The sequence below is a fragment of the Lynx canadensis genome, chromosome A1 (genome assembly GCF_007474595.2).
Source record: "Lynx canadensis isolate LIC74 chromosome A1, mLynCan4.pri.v2, whole genome shotgun sequence".
Classification (NCBI taxonomy): Eukaryota; Metazoa; Chordata; class Mammalia; order Carnivora; family Felidae; genus Lynx; species Lynx canadensis.
This window is the reverse complement of record NC_044303.2, coordinates 215,049,243-215,064,421: the sequence shown is the minus strand read 5'-3', so window position 1 is coordinate 215,064,421 and position 15,179 is coordinate 215,049,243.

Below are 15,179 nucleotides of genomic sequence, written 5' to 3'. Positions count from 1 at the left end.
GTTACTCTGTAATCCTACTGATGCACTGTCCGTTCGGGTAGTCCTCTTGTGTTTTAATTCATCACCTGTGTTTCTGTAGAACTGAAAGTGTTAATCCTTTGTCACAGATGCTAGTGCAAACCTTGATATTGAATAATCCACTGAGTTGTGTGTTTAAGATCTTTGCTTCATTAAGTCACCAGATATTCCTGGCAGCAGAAGAGTGGCAAGATGTCAACCTGAGCTTTGCTGAGCCAAAAGAATTAGCTTTTACCGTATTTCTAAAGATGAATGTGCTCTTAGAGCATGTCCATTAGTCCCAATACTCTAATGAATGTGTGGCTTGACAGACACAATAATTGGCATAGTTCAGAGTGTAAGAGAATCACTTTGATAAATCAGAATAAGGTCAACTGAAAGAAGAAACAAGGATTTAGTTTTCACATATTTCTAACCATAGCAACAAGAAAGAATAAGTAGTAAAAAACAAGATTAGGTAGACTGATAATCCATCAATGTGGAACCTCCTCGTCTCATTAACACTAATCAATAGAAAGGTGGCTTTGCTGTAAAACAGTGGCACTTGAGTTCCATAGGACTCACTATGTATCCTAGCAATGTCTGTTTTTCTTTAGAAGTCTGGGAATCTTATCTACTGGAGCTAATCTCTGGAATTTCTGGCCTTATCTCCTGATTACTACCCAACGAGATAGGTCACTTAGAATAGTCTAAGATTTTATTTCCCCATGAGTTTACCATCAACATTTTCCTCTTAAAACATCAGCCCTGACCTTAAATGTAGCAGGGCTTTCTTGGTTGGCTCTGGAAACATTTATAGCACTCAGATATAATTCTTCTGATTAAAATATGTTTTGCTTCTACTCTTCAGTGAAACAATAAAGGGAGATTGCAGAGCAAGCCCTTCTATTCCTCCTAGAAGGACCTGCTGTGAACTATAAAAGAGAAATACAAAAGTAAATTGCTTCAAATGAACATGAGACCTGCTCGCTCATGCTGGGTCATACTAAAAGAGACTTCCCTCTGTCCAGGCAATAACGAAGGGGAGTCTAATTCTTAACCAAGCTTGACATGTGTCTGAGACAAGACGTTAGTCATGCTTGGCTTCATCTACTCAGGAATCTCTTGTTTAATTTAACTCAATGACTTTGGATTATGCAGGAGGAGCTGATTCTAAACCTGACTTAGAAAAAAAGAATCTAAATAGGAATCTGAAACCATTTCTATCTCTTCTGGATTCCAACCTTACTGTTAGGAAGAAAAACAAATCAAGCCAGGAGAATGTGATATCTTTCTTTGACAGAATTACAGATTTAAGGGTTTAAAAAAAGTGGAACCAAGAGGTGCCTAGATGGCTCAGTCTGGTTAAGTGTCCGACTTCGGCTCAGGTCATGATCTCACAATGTGTGAGTTCAGGCCCTGCATTGGGCTATCTGCTACCAGCACAAAGCCTGCTTCGGATCCTCTGTCCTCCTCTCTCTCTGCCCCTCCCCACCTCCCTCTCTCTCTCAAATAAATAAACACTTTTTTAAGTGGAACCAACTGTGATAAGTTATTTGGAATTTTTGAAAGGCATTTTGATATTTGATAACTATCACATGTCCTATTTTTAATAAATTTGAAACATTTGGCTTAAAAACATTTGCAGAGAGAAAATTGATATGTATGCTAATGACAGACAGGGATGGTAGGCAAAACCACTGGGTTATGATTCTGGGCCAGCTAAGATGATACAGGTTATATTTGATCTTCTTTAACTATTCACATTTTTATTTTTCAGTTGGGCAGTTAACATAAATGTTTTATGTGACTACTAAGTTCTCAGCATTACAAGACACACACAGAAGAATTATATGACCACCTCTACTTCAAGGAGCTTGACTTCAGTTTGGGAAGCTCAAAACCCGATTAAGCAAGTCATGAACCATCAGCAGGCAAAGCATATGAGGCCATGTTTGTGGGAATTAGGAATAATGGAGTCCGAAACATTCTCTTCTATATTTCAGCAATTTCCTACTTCACGGAGATCAATGACAACTTGACTTTGCCCTTATCTGAGGACTAGTCCTTATACCTTTGGGAAAATTCTCTCTGTAAATTATTCTTCATTTTATGTCATATGAACCCAATCCAAACCAATTCAATATTCTCTGGTGGCTTTCATAGATTTTTGACCCCAGAGTGAGAAATGTATTTTACATGATGACGCCATACCCACTACAATCATATAACTGATAGGGAATTTTAATGAAACCATTGTAAGTTTTACAACGTATGATGCCCTGTGATACTTTCTATTCTATTCAATTCTATTATATATCCTTTTTTTAAAAGGAAATTGCCAATCATGACCCACTGAATTGATTTTACAATCTACTAATGGGTCATCCTGCTACAGTTTGGATGATATCACTTGAGTCTAGATCTTTACTTTGAATGCATCTGGCGAAATGTATCATGGCTTTAAGGATCGCACATTCCCTAAATAAATTACAGCTGGATTTCCAACAAGGGCTTTAAAAACATGAGTTGGCTTCATAAGTGCCTGTAAGCATGGGTGATAGATAGTTGCCTGAATCAGTCCTGAATCCATATATACCCTCTACTTTTGGCATTAGTGGGTCATAAATTTGTTTTCCCAGCCTTTCCACCTTTTGGGTACTACCTCCAACTTCTAATATTAAAACTGAAGCTTTATTAGTCAAAATATATTTTGATATCTGACTTCCACCACAGTCCCAGTGTTTTTTAGGGTCATGTTTTAAAAATAAGTGCCCTTGGGCGTGAACAATCTCTGCTGGATTCCTTGTCAGGTACCACAAACTCAAGGACAGACCTCTTCAATGTACTTCTCCACAGTAGGAAGATCATTACAACATTTGGCATTTGGATCCTAAAATTACAACTATCTATGATTGAAACTAAAAGGAGCGATAGAAGGGAAAGATAAGATAATCTGTTTTGATGCTGAAGATTGAATACAATATTCAAATTAAACACACAAATTTCTTAATGAAAAAGATACGAAATTGCTTTCAGTTCAAGGGCAGTAGAAATTCATTGTTTTAAAAAACAGAAGCACATTAGAGATATTCCATGTTATAGGAAAGATACATTTATCACTATTTACATAAGGGACACAACCCACTAAATTTGCAGTAGGGCTAGATTTGTTATCATTTGTTTATAGTCTTGCATCCCAGGTGAAAAAATGTAAAGACAGTTATTATTCATTCAATAAATATTTGAGCACTCACCACATAGCTAACACTATCCTAGGCTCTGAGGAAACAGATGAACAAACCAGGCATGGTACAGACCTGTATTTTATTGGGTGAAGGTGGCGAAACCCCAACAATAGATAAAGGCAATGAACATCCAATACCGGTAAGTGTATGTAAAGAATTAGAAGTGATACCAAATACCACTACTGTGTGGGTACTTCAGGTAAACTGTTTGAGAGAGCCTGTCTGTCAACGACACAATGTGACCAATAGCTGAGTGGCCATAAGTGACAGTCCTGGAATGACTGAGGAAAGAACACAGCCCACCAAGGAACAAGCCTGCAGGAGGAATGGAAAGAAAGCTAGTGATTCCGGGATATGGTAGGCAAGAGGGGGAGCATCATGACATGAGGCTAAGGAGGAGGCAGGGACAAAATCATGTTTGAATTTTACTTTAAATATTATGGGAAGTCTTTGTTGTATTTGGGGCAAATTGAACTCAGGCTTCCAAAAGACCATTCTGATTATCATGTGGATAGTGAACTGCAGGGAAACAAGTGGAGGGAGGGAAACCAGTGAGAAAGCTACTTTTGTAGCCAGGAGAGAGATGACATTAGTGTAGACTAGGGTGACAGTGGTGATGGCTTTACTACTTGACGATAATGAATGATATAGCTGGTCTGAGGGTGAAGGTAAAATGGTGCCACATAAAAAGTGATGTCCGCAGCATATCCTCATGTAAATGCATTAGGAATAAAGCAAAAAACAAATATGGGTACAGGAGATACCCCTCTCACTCCTGTGTATATTTTTAAGATACGAATAATTGAAATTCAGGCAGTGTCTTCACATTGAAAGTCTCAGAAACCACCATTGTTCTCAGGACCCTTGTTAAAACTGGGCATCATACATGCTATGACTCAGGATAAGACTCTTTCATGAAAGAAACTTAGTTCCATAAGGAACTCTCTTACCACAATAGAACAAGAGATTAAAATGCCATAAAGTGGGAAAACTGGAAGAAAAATTATGGGGGAAAAAAAGTGAGAGATAGCAAGAAATCAAAAAATGTATCCAAATGCTCTAGTCAAACCTCTCCTCAACCAAGTAGCAAATCAGTCTTATGGCTCCTACAACTCAGGATGTTACTGTGAAAGGACCCCAGAGATGATCCGGCCCTCAAAAATATTTGAGGAATTGAAATGAATTTTACAAAGAAAGAATCTCTGCCTTTATCCTCACTAAGAGCTTTATTAGAGATTTCAATTCCATGCTAATCACAAAATTTGAAGCATTCAAATAATTATCTAATTTCAAAAGTGGTTTGGAATATGTATCTACTATCCATTTCTCTTTATGGATTTATGCTCTGGAAATTTCTGTTTGTGAACTTCCTTTGTTAGTCAATATGTGAAGATATACCTCCTTATTAGGAAGTAAAATACATTCAAAGTTAAATTTTCACAGTTGGAGGGTTTTGCACCTTAGGTTACTTTAGAAACCATTACTTAGATTATGTTTAAGTTTCATTACTGAGTTAAATAAATCATCCCAATTCCCTCCTCTTCTAGACTCATAATTTTATAGTCTAAAACTGTTCTTCCTTAAGGCATATACTTCATTTTGCCCTGATTTTGGCTGGCTGCCTTTTACCTTCATAGTAACAGGAATTAATTTTAATCAGACTTTCTCCTCTACAGGTTTCCATAACATCAACATTGTAGTAATGTAGAGTTTTATTCCAAAAAGAATTGTAGTTAAGTTTCCTTAGGCCATGATGTACATAATTTCCTTAAAATAAGCTTTTATAAAAGGCAAAATATTCTTCTTTTTTTTTCTTTCAGAACTCACTTGATCAAATTGTATAAATACTTTCAGGTCTACCACTGTTGACATACCTATGTATTTCTTGCCAACTTCAGCCTGATTCATTGCTCTTGGCTTGTTCCTAGGAATAATACCAAAACTGTTGAAAAAAGGCTTGTTGTAATACCAAGAGCCAACCTCTGGTTCTTCTCAGTTATGCTGTGATTATCTCAATCAGTATCTCAGGAATTAAACATGTTAGTTTCAGTTCTCTAGTTATGTAATTAGTCTCAGGAAAAAAATTTCCTTACCTGTTCTTTATGATTGGGTCTTCTAAAGGTAAAATTAAATAGGACAAGGATTATCTTATATGTATCATTTGAGACCCAAATTATCCAATTAAGTGCTTAATTATTCACTTTCAACTGAGAAGGTGACAAAAGAAGAGGGAGAAGGGAAAAGTCCTATAAATAAAATACATTTTTTTTAAAGCCTAACAGAGTAATTTCAAAAATAAATCCAAATTTTTTAATTGTCTCTATATCTTGCCAGAAGCATAACCCCAAAGAAAAATTTGGGAGAAAGATTTCCTAGCTAACCCATGGCCATTCTCTCCCATTTCATATTCAGTAGGACCTTATCATCTTTGCATAGTTGACTAGTGGCAGGCAAACTCCAACCCTTTGGACCAAAAAATAGTAATATTGTACTACAGTCAACTCATTTATTCATTTGCCCTACAGAGTTGAGTAGTTGCAGTAGAGACGGTATGGCACATACAGACTGAAATATTTGCTACCTGACCCTTTACAAAAGAAGTCTGCCCACATCTACTATAGCCCTTTTAAATTAACTAAATAAGGAGGCCACTGGACTGAGATGGCTCTAATGCCACAAGGGCTTATGCAAGCAAACCAAAATCTAAGCCTATAAATACCTCAGGGTTACAAAATCAAAATGCTAAGGACAATCAATCACAAACAGCCAACTAGGCTTTAAGCTATAGCCAATCAATAATTTCCTTTCTTTGCTTCCACACTTTCTCTAAGGCAGTCCTTCCCCTGGGTCCTGATAGTGGAGTCCTCTTTACCATTTCTGGTTTGACATTGCCCCATTCAAATGGATACACACTCAAATTCAAAAATTTTAATATGCTTCAGTTTATCTTTTCACAACACATTATTGCTAGTAGTTATTGTCATGGTCTGTGTAGGTGCTCAAATCCATTTAATAAATTATCCTAATTATATAAAGAGTTATGAAGGTTACAGTAACCCAGAATTTTTCCCTCTGCCCCTCTAGATTCACTCTCCAATCCTGACTTAGCTCTGAGCCCTAGGAAATTATCTCTATGGATGCAACAGTAACAAGTATCTTTGCCCCATTGCTTCCTGTTGGATCCAGAAGTCACCAGTGAGAGATCAAAGGATAGGTGGTATGATGTGCTTTAACATATTTTCTCCCCCAAGTGCCTTCCTGCCTGGCAGCTGTTGAACTGGCTATACCCCTCCGTGCTCTTGCCTGCAGTCATCTCTAAAACTACAGCCATTCTTTCTGGCTTATGGTAACTACTCCCTCCTCTGGCTCCCTCAGACCTACCACAAGATGCGGAAGTTCTTACTTACACAGGGGAGTTTTGTCATTTGAGAATAATACTAACCACAAACAGGTGCTAAGAGAATCCAATGGCATGCTGACAAACTGCTTAGCACAATATTTGGCACTCTGAGGAAGTCCTCAGTAAATGGTAGCTGTTATTATTTTCAGTTTTAAGCATCTAACATATTCACATATCAAGAAACAAGTGTTTCAAGAATTAAGAACGCATAGGAATGTTCGTATTACCTTAATAAGTTTATGGCCAATTCTACCAATACTATTTTATCTAAATTTTTTGTTTCAAATTAGTACACTGTGTGATGTTAGATCAGTGATTCCCAATGTGGTGAAATTTTGCCTCCCCTGCCCTTGGCAATGTTGGAAGACATTCTTTATTGTACCCTCTTAAAGGGGAGGGAAGGTGTGCTACAGGGATCCAGTAGGTAGAATCAGGGAAGCCCCTAAACACAGTACAGTGCACAGGATAGTCCCCCCAACACAGAGAACTTTCCAGTCCAAAGTGTCAATAATCTCAAGACTAAGAAACCCTGAATTAGATGTTTTTGGACTTTTTTTGGGGGGGGGGGACTCAGGAGAGTGAGAAGTGTAGACAACTTTATACTCCTCACACTTTCCAGTTTAGAGTTAGATATTCATGAGAAAAAAAATAGATATGCATGCCATGTAAACGGTGAAAAAGTGTTTTCCTAACATTTCAACAGTAACAAAAAAAGATTTTTCATAAATAGGCAAATCTGTAAAATATTTGTTTTTTATTTTTAAGTAAACAAGAGTCTTTTAAGAGTTTCATCACCCATTAAGTATGAAAGTGAACAAGCGGTAACAACACCCATTTTAATAATGTAAAAATGGTGGAGAGTAAGTATGTTGTTCATCATCACAAAAATTAATCACAGTACAAGTGGCCTCAGTGATTCATTTTATCTCCCTCCCCATCTCCCACGCCACTCCCGAGGGCCTCTCCCCTAAATCCCGTAACACACTGTTGCATTTCTACGGAGCTACATCACTTCCCCCTTCGCTGCACGATTTCGCACACTACAGAGGAACAGGTCCTTTAGCAGTCATTCAAAACAGCATTTTGGGTTTGGGGTTTGTTTTTTGGTTTTCGTTTTTGGGTTTGGGTTTGTTTTTGTTTTGGGGGGATTTTTTGCAAAGCAGGCGGATATTCCTCTTCCTTCTTTTGTGTTACATCTATTGGTGTTAGTACCAGAACAGGGTCTGAGAGAGTCCCTAGTCATTCAATTCTTTCAGCTTTTATTCAAAATCGTCCTTCCTCACACGCCCACCCAGGCTTCTTACACACACACTTCACAGGACTCAGAACCCACAGGAAGGAGTCCACGGGGGTCTAGACTGGAAAACAAATCAGCTGCAAACAAGACGCCCATTCTAAATTCAAAATCCCTGCTTCCTTCTGAAGATTAAGTCTTTGTTGTTGGGTCAAGCTTGACTGCTTCCCTCCTTCTTTCCTCAGAAGGCACTCTCTCCCAGGAAACTTCCTCTGTCCTTCATGCAATGAGTGGGCAGTACCCTGCAGGGTTTCAGACATGCCCAGATGTATCTGCACCTAAGGTGATCAGCTCAAGCAAGAACCTAGCTGTAACAGCATTTGTAGTACTTTCACCTGACTGTAATCAAATCCATTAGCATTGACCCTTCCTGACTTGGAAAAATTGGTTAACAGACCAACTCTTTGCTTACTGAATTCCTTATTAACTCTAATTCTTTCCAAATAATCGATATCCAAATATTCTATAAAAGTTAATACTAGGACTAGAAATCTCCCAAGTGAACATATTCAATGGAAACTACAGAATATACTCAGAGTTAACAACTATTCAGATGATTTTGCAGGTAAGTGCCTTTATGGAAGCTGATACTTACTATGCAACTTTGGGGGAAAATACAATAAAACCCTATTATGAGATACCTTCCTATATCACTAATCCAATTATACTGCAGGACAAAATTGTATTTCTGTGTTAAAATGAAATATACTTTATTCCTTCTCCTATGCTATAGAGTATATCGAGTTATTCTCCTTGGTAAAAGTGACTTAATGGTGATGAATCACACTTGACTACCTTAAAATTAATTCCTGATATATTGCATTATTTTTAAATATGTGAAATAAGAGCAAAAACCTACTTTTTGTATTGAAAAACTTCTATTTTCTATTACCGTGTTAATGTGCAGTGTGAGAACGGTTCGTGTATTACAATTACATCTTTTTCTCTCTAGATTCAGCAGAGGATATGCTAAATTTCAGAAGCTCAAACAGAAAGACCTTTGAATAGGTTTGGAACTGCACAGATGGAATGCGGAAGTGAATATACAAAAAGGTAACACTCAGGGTCGTTCTTGGGCTTTGTCTCCCGAGAATCACTTCCAATGGCACCAGAAAGATTTGTATAAAGCCGTATATCGCACACAACAGCAGGGTGACTGTCTATGATCGTGGAATCTTGGAGATAGTGTGCTGCCAAGGTTCAAAGAACACAGAAAGAGGACTGTACAATGGCTTATGTTCTAAGAAAGAATGCTCTGTTATATATAGAGGTAGATTGAAGAGAAAAGTGGCATTTTAGCAATTTTATGAAAATGGAAAGTATTTAGAAAAACTGAGCCTGTGTTCCTATCAGGGTCAGCTAATGTGACTCCAAAAACCATTCTGCTCAGTTAAACATGCATGAAGAAGTTATATTTTGTGTAAATGTACTTCACAGCATGATTAGAGTTCTTTCAAGGAGATACCTTATTGAATAGGTTTTTCAACTTCACATGTTCACATTCTTGAAAGACTAATGGATCCTTCATTAAAGAGATCACAGCTTTTCAGGTGTCATGCTTGAAGACACACAATGAATTGGTCATTAAGAAAATTCAGCCACGCAGAAAGGACAGGAGAACAACTGGCCGACTCCTCTAATGACTCAAACAATGTTGGGAGAGCTGCTGTCATGTACAGGCTGGTTTATAGTTGCAGAACAAGCATTAATTTTTCAGACATAACAACTAGGTGAAAGAATCAACCACCTCAGGAGAAAGTGTCCACCTTCTGAAAAAACAGTTTGTATACTGGTGCTTTTCATCAGAACAGATCTACTCACAGTGAATGTTACCACTGTCCCACTGTATTTATTTCGACCATAAAGTGTTATGCACCATGGACATAAGTCAAAGTAATCATATTTAGGTAACTCATTATTTTCTCTTTGGATCACATACATTCAAGAGACCACGGCTTTAAGATTACAATATTGTGAAATAAAAATACATTTTTCACTTTCTGAATTGCCTCATGTGGATTTCCTTAATTTAGGCTGTCTTACTAGTAATGAAAAAACCACTTGACTTGCCCATTGTGTCCAGTTAATCAAGACTTACCCTAAAACTCTAAAGAATGAGCAGATCTGTATTCCTTCCTCTAAGTTTATCTAAATATTTGAACTCAAGATTTTTCTGCACCTGGCTGAAAGGTAGACAAGAATTACAGAGGAAACCCAGTCTCCGGCCGCAATTTCACAACCCTCTCTCTGCCCCTTTGCCACTGTCATAGGGAAAAAGATTCTGGTAGAGGCTGTTCCTTCAAGGATAAACTGACAATTTGCTAAGCATATGTAAAAGCACTCTGGTAACTTTTCGATTAATTTTGAGATTTTTTTTTTTCACCTTGTGGTGCTTCAAGGCCAAACGAGCCCTCAAGGAGGTCACAGGAATGTAAGAACATAAGAAATGCCATAATAGGTCAAATTAATGAGCCAGTTAGTCTGATGCACTTTCTCGGAGAATCGCAACAAGGTACATTTTGTGCATGTTGTCAATTTCAAAATATTTGAGGCTATCATTGGGAGCGTTTTTTAGATCAGGTATCTATTTCAAATGTGCATGGTTCCCTTTATTCATTTTTAATGCATCTTCACCCATAAATTCATTTAAACCCATCTGATGATACTTGAACCACGTACTACTTTTTGTGTAATGAGCTCTATAAATCTGTTGCCTTTAATTTGGCCTAAACTACCTGCTTCACAATTCCAAGGGTTCCCAGATTGAAGTTTGCTGGAAGTTGGTAGACCAGTAACTACACTTCTATACACTCTAACTGTGGTCTCTATATTGAGTTGATTAAATATTTAAATCCTCCCGACCAGGTGGTTACCGATTGTCCATCTACAACTCGTAGCACTTCTTGCTAGCTTTTTATTACCCATGGTCAATAAGTTCCTTCGTAAAGTCTACTTAAGTATTTTCTGTTGTTTAGCCTATTTTCTTCTTTTATTAGCACAAATGATCTGGATTCTCCTCACAAAAAAAGTAAATAAATAAATAAATAAATAAGCATTGTTTCTCAGGGCTGAATAGTAGGCACATGACCGCCAAAGAGGCAGGGTGTGCAGCTGTCAGATCCATGAACATCTGGGCCTGTAGAGATGTATTTTTAATTGACAACAAACTATTAGTTTTCCAAAAACTCACCGAAAAAGCGAAAATAAGAAACAAATATCTGTATTGTACTCTTTTATCCACAAGAGTAAAACAACTTTAGTACAACAAGACCTGTGCCATGTTTCCCATAAAGGAAAACACAATGAAACAAAATGACGTTTTTTTCCAGCTTGGAAGGAAGTAAATGTTTGATATAAATAGGAAGGGAGGGGCCATCCATGTCTTGAGTTGCAGTAAGGTCCACATTATGGTCTTTCAGCCCTGGCTAAACTGCCGTGTGGTTGCCTCACTCCTATAATTTTTGACTGGTCTAGGAGAGAATGGCTCAATCTCAGACCTGGTAGAGACCTGAGAGATTTTCTTTCTTACTTTATAGATAAAGAAACTGGAGTTTAAGCAGAGAGTTTAAATGGCTTTCTTGCAGCCACACAGCTGTTTATGGCAAAGCTAGGTATTAGATCCAAGTGTGGCTTCCACACCACCATGGATAGCAGGGCTGTCCCTGCTCCATGGGACCTGTTCTTTCTTGGGACCACCCAAGGTCACTACCGGGATAATATCTTCTTCCAGTAAGACTTTGTTTTCTTCTAAACTCACACAACACACGCAGTTATTTAGTGAGTAATTAAAACAAAAAAGAAAAACCAAATACACCCAAATCCTACCTTCATTTCTCAACCCACCAAGTAATCCAATAAATTATTTACTTAGGGATTACTTGGGTTAAACAGCATTCCCTGCATACTGTATGAGATGGCTTTGATTTCAAGCTTGTTTTAAATAAATAGTTCTATCAAAATAGAATGGCTTTAACTTTCAGCCCTGGGAATAAACAAATAGTCTCAATCAATGATGCTGAGACAACCATTTAACATTTTTCAAGAGGCTAAAAAAAGAAATATTTTCATGCCTACAACATTAAGTCAGAAATAGCCTTTGGCACATCTTTAGCTTGGTCTTTTCAAAGGTTGTGGGAAAATATGGGGGGGAAATATAAGCAAAATTAGCAAGCTACCATGACAACAGCAAATACTCAGAAGCAGAGTTGAAACTCTGTAAATCTCACAGGGAAGCAGAGGAGGGTCCCTAGGACAGTTCATCAGGAAAGAGGCATCGAGCATAAAAAGAATTATTGCTAAATGGACAGATATTGGAACAGATATTTATTGTAATGGATTTCCTGTGGAGTAAAATTTTATCAAAAGGGCACTATTACCGAGGAGAGACCATTTGCTTAAAATTATAAGTGTTTTTTGCTGTATTGAACTCAATGTGGAAATGCATGTCCTACATTTTCATTTCTGTGGGCTGTCATTTGTTTTAATGGACACAAGAAGCTGCATGTTTAGGGGTAAAGAAAAAATACATGGAGAAGTTTTTAGCATTCTGTTTGCCAAAGTGGCTGAGTCAGGACTCAGGAGTAGACACAGATCTCCCAGTCTTTTTCTATCACAGCATGATAGTTTTTCCTAGTTATATTGTAAGTCTTAAATACTTACATTCTTTCATTCACTCAAAAAATATTGGCATGCAATTACCATATACTGGTCTTCTATAGCTTTAGGAATACAGAGCTGAACAGAAAAGAAAGTGTACATTACATCCTAGTTGAAGAGAGTAGGAAAACAGAAGTAAGTAAATCAGTATATAACAAGAAAATGTCTAGACAGGAGGACCAACGAGTGTAAAGGCCTTGAGTCAGGAAAGAGTTTGGCATGTGTCAAGAACAAGAGGAGGCAAGTCTACCTGGGGCACAGTCAGCTAAAGGGAGTGTACTTTGTAACTATGTTTGCAATAGAGTTCAGACCATTACAGGAGTGCAGCGGGCATTTTTCATTCTTGTCCCCAACCATCTATTTCTCAGACATCTGTCAGAATAAGCTAAAAACATAATCCCTCGCCTGGATTGTTGCAGTAGGGGTAGATTCTCTCCTGAAAATGAAAGTTGAAAATAGAATTGAGAAGTCATGATGATGGCATGGATGTGGGAAAAGAAAAGGGGACAGTAACAAGTCCTAGGTTTTTGGTCCAGGACAGTGAGTGAATGGTTGTGCCATTTACTAAGATGGGCAAGGCATAGAGAACACATTTGAGGGAAAACCTCCTGATGAACAAGTTTGGAACGTCTATTAGACATCCAAATAATAACAATATACATTCCATGGTTCAAGGTAAAGGGTTAGGGTGATACTCGAAGGTCATCAGCCTACAAATGACACAAAGCAATGGGCCCAAACGCAACCATCCAGAGAAGAGACAGAACCCATAAGCTAGCCCTGGGCTACTTCAACATAGAAGTGGGGGATGGAGGAGTCAACAAGAAGCCTGAAAGAAATATATCACAAGGGAAGAATAGAAATAAGTTTAATGTGTGTCACAGAAAACAACTCTTATCTATTTCCAAAAATAGAATAGTATTCAAAAATAGTATCAGAGGTGGCTCTGATACTGCTGAAAGGTTCAGTAAGGAGGGGCACCCAGGTGGCTCAGTCAGTTAAGCATAGGTCATGATCTCACAGTTCATGAGTTCAAGCCCCACACCGGGCTCTGCACTAACAGTGTGGAGCCTGCTTGGGATTCTCTCTCTCTCTCTCTCTCTCTCTCTCTCTCTCTCTCTCTCTCTCTCTCCCCCTCCTGCACTCTTTCTCTTTCTCTCAGAATAAATAAACTTTAAAAATTGTTAAAAAAAAAAAAAGAATAAAAGGAGAAGTGTATGTTGGATTTGACAACAGGTAGGTCATTGGTGATAATTTAAGATTAGTTTCCCTGGAGTGACAGAAATGACCACAGTTTTGAGGGGAATGAATCATGAATGAGAGAAGTATGGAGAAAAAGGAGTGAGTCTAGGAAATGTTTCTTCAACAAGGAAGCTGAGTTTTGTTCTACAAGAGGTAGACAAAACTGTACACTTACTAGAAGGAAATAGAGAAGGAGCTGATAAATTTTCAACCATTAAATTGACCAAAAAAGACTCAGAGGAAGTAATTAGGATCAAATTTGTTTTTACCTCCTTCTTTTAAAATCTATTCAGGGATTACTTTTTTTCTTCTTTCCCTGGATGAAAATTTAGGTAATCCCATGACTTTTCTAATAATTCTTGGTAATTCCCAACTCCTACCTTAAGTCATTAAACATAATGTCAACTTTGTAGTTAAAATGTCCAATAACACGGAAGAGTCAAAGCCTCCAAATCCATCCAAAGGAAAGATATATGTGAATTATGGTTTTGTGGAAAATTTATAGATGGAGGTCTAATCTCAAATCCAATAATGCTCATAGAAATAACACCTTGTAAATTCCTTGGGTGACAAAGAAGCATTGGGGTATTAAGTTCATTCTCTCTTACTCACCTCCCCTCCTATGGCTGGCTGTTTTTTCTCATCCTTTCTGGGCTTGGAAGGAAAAGGAAGGAGGTGGAAACGAAGGTGGATGCGAAGCACAGGAAAGCGTCTATGTAACAGTGCTGTTGTCAGCTGGCTTTGTGCTCTTTGGCTCAATGAAGGTTTAGAGGTGTGTCCTCTGTGGAACTTTTTCATGGGTTCCTTGGTGACCCACAACACTTATGGCCTCTCACCTCGATTTCCCTAGACCAGATGAATGTGCTCTGTTCTTGCAATTCCTTTATCTTGCCTCACTCAGACCATCTCCAAGCTTCTCCTCTGTTGAAACTTTTTCCATCCTCAAAAGATGATCCTATTAGGTCAAAGCAGCAGTGGTTCCAGAGCAACCTCTTCTCATTTATGACCCTAATAAACCCGTAAGAAACTCTCCTCTGCATTCTTTGCCCAAATAAACCCTGAGGTTATACTTAGAATTTAGGCATCATCAATTTTTCTTCACCTTATTTTTCTAAACCATTCCATCTCTGCCTAAGTTTTTTTGTTTTCTTTGTTTTTTTATCCCCCTCCCCCCACCCAGTCTGGAGTCACACACTGGGTTCATTAAAACATCATCATGTTCTCCAAGTGGACTCTTTGAATGTCCTCTCACATCTGAGATGAAGGGCTGTGAAAGGAGGAAAAAGACTTCTTACAGGGCTGCTTTTCAAAGAAATCTCCAAATCCTGCTTTTTAATCTGAC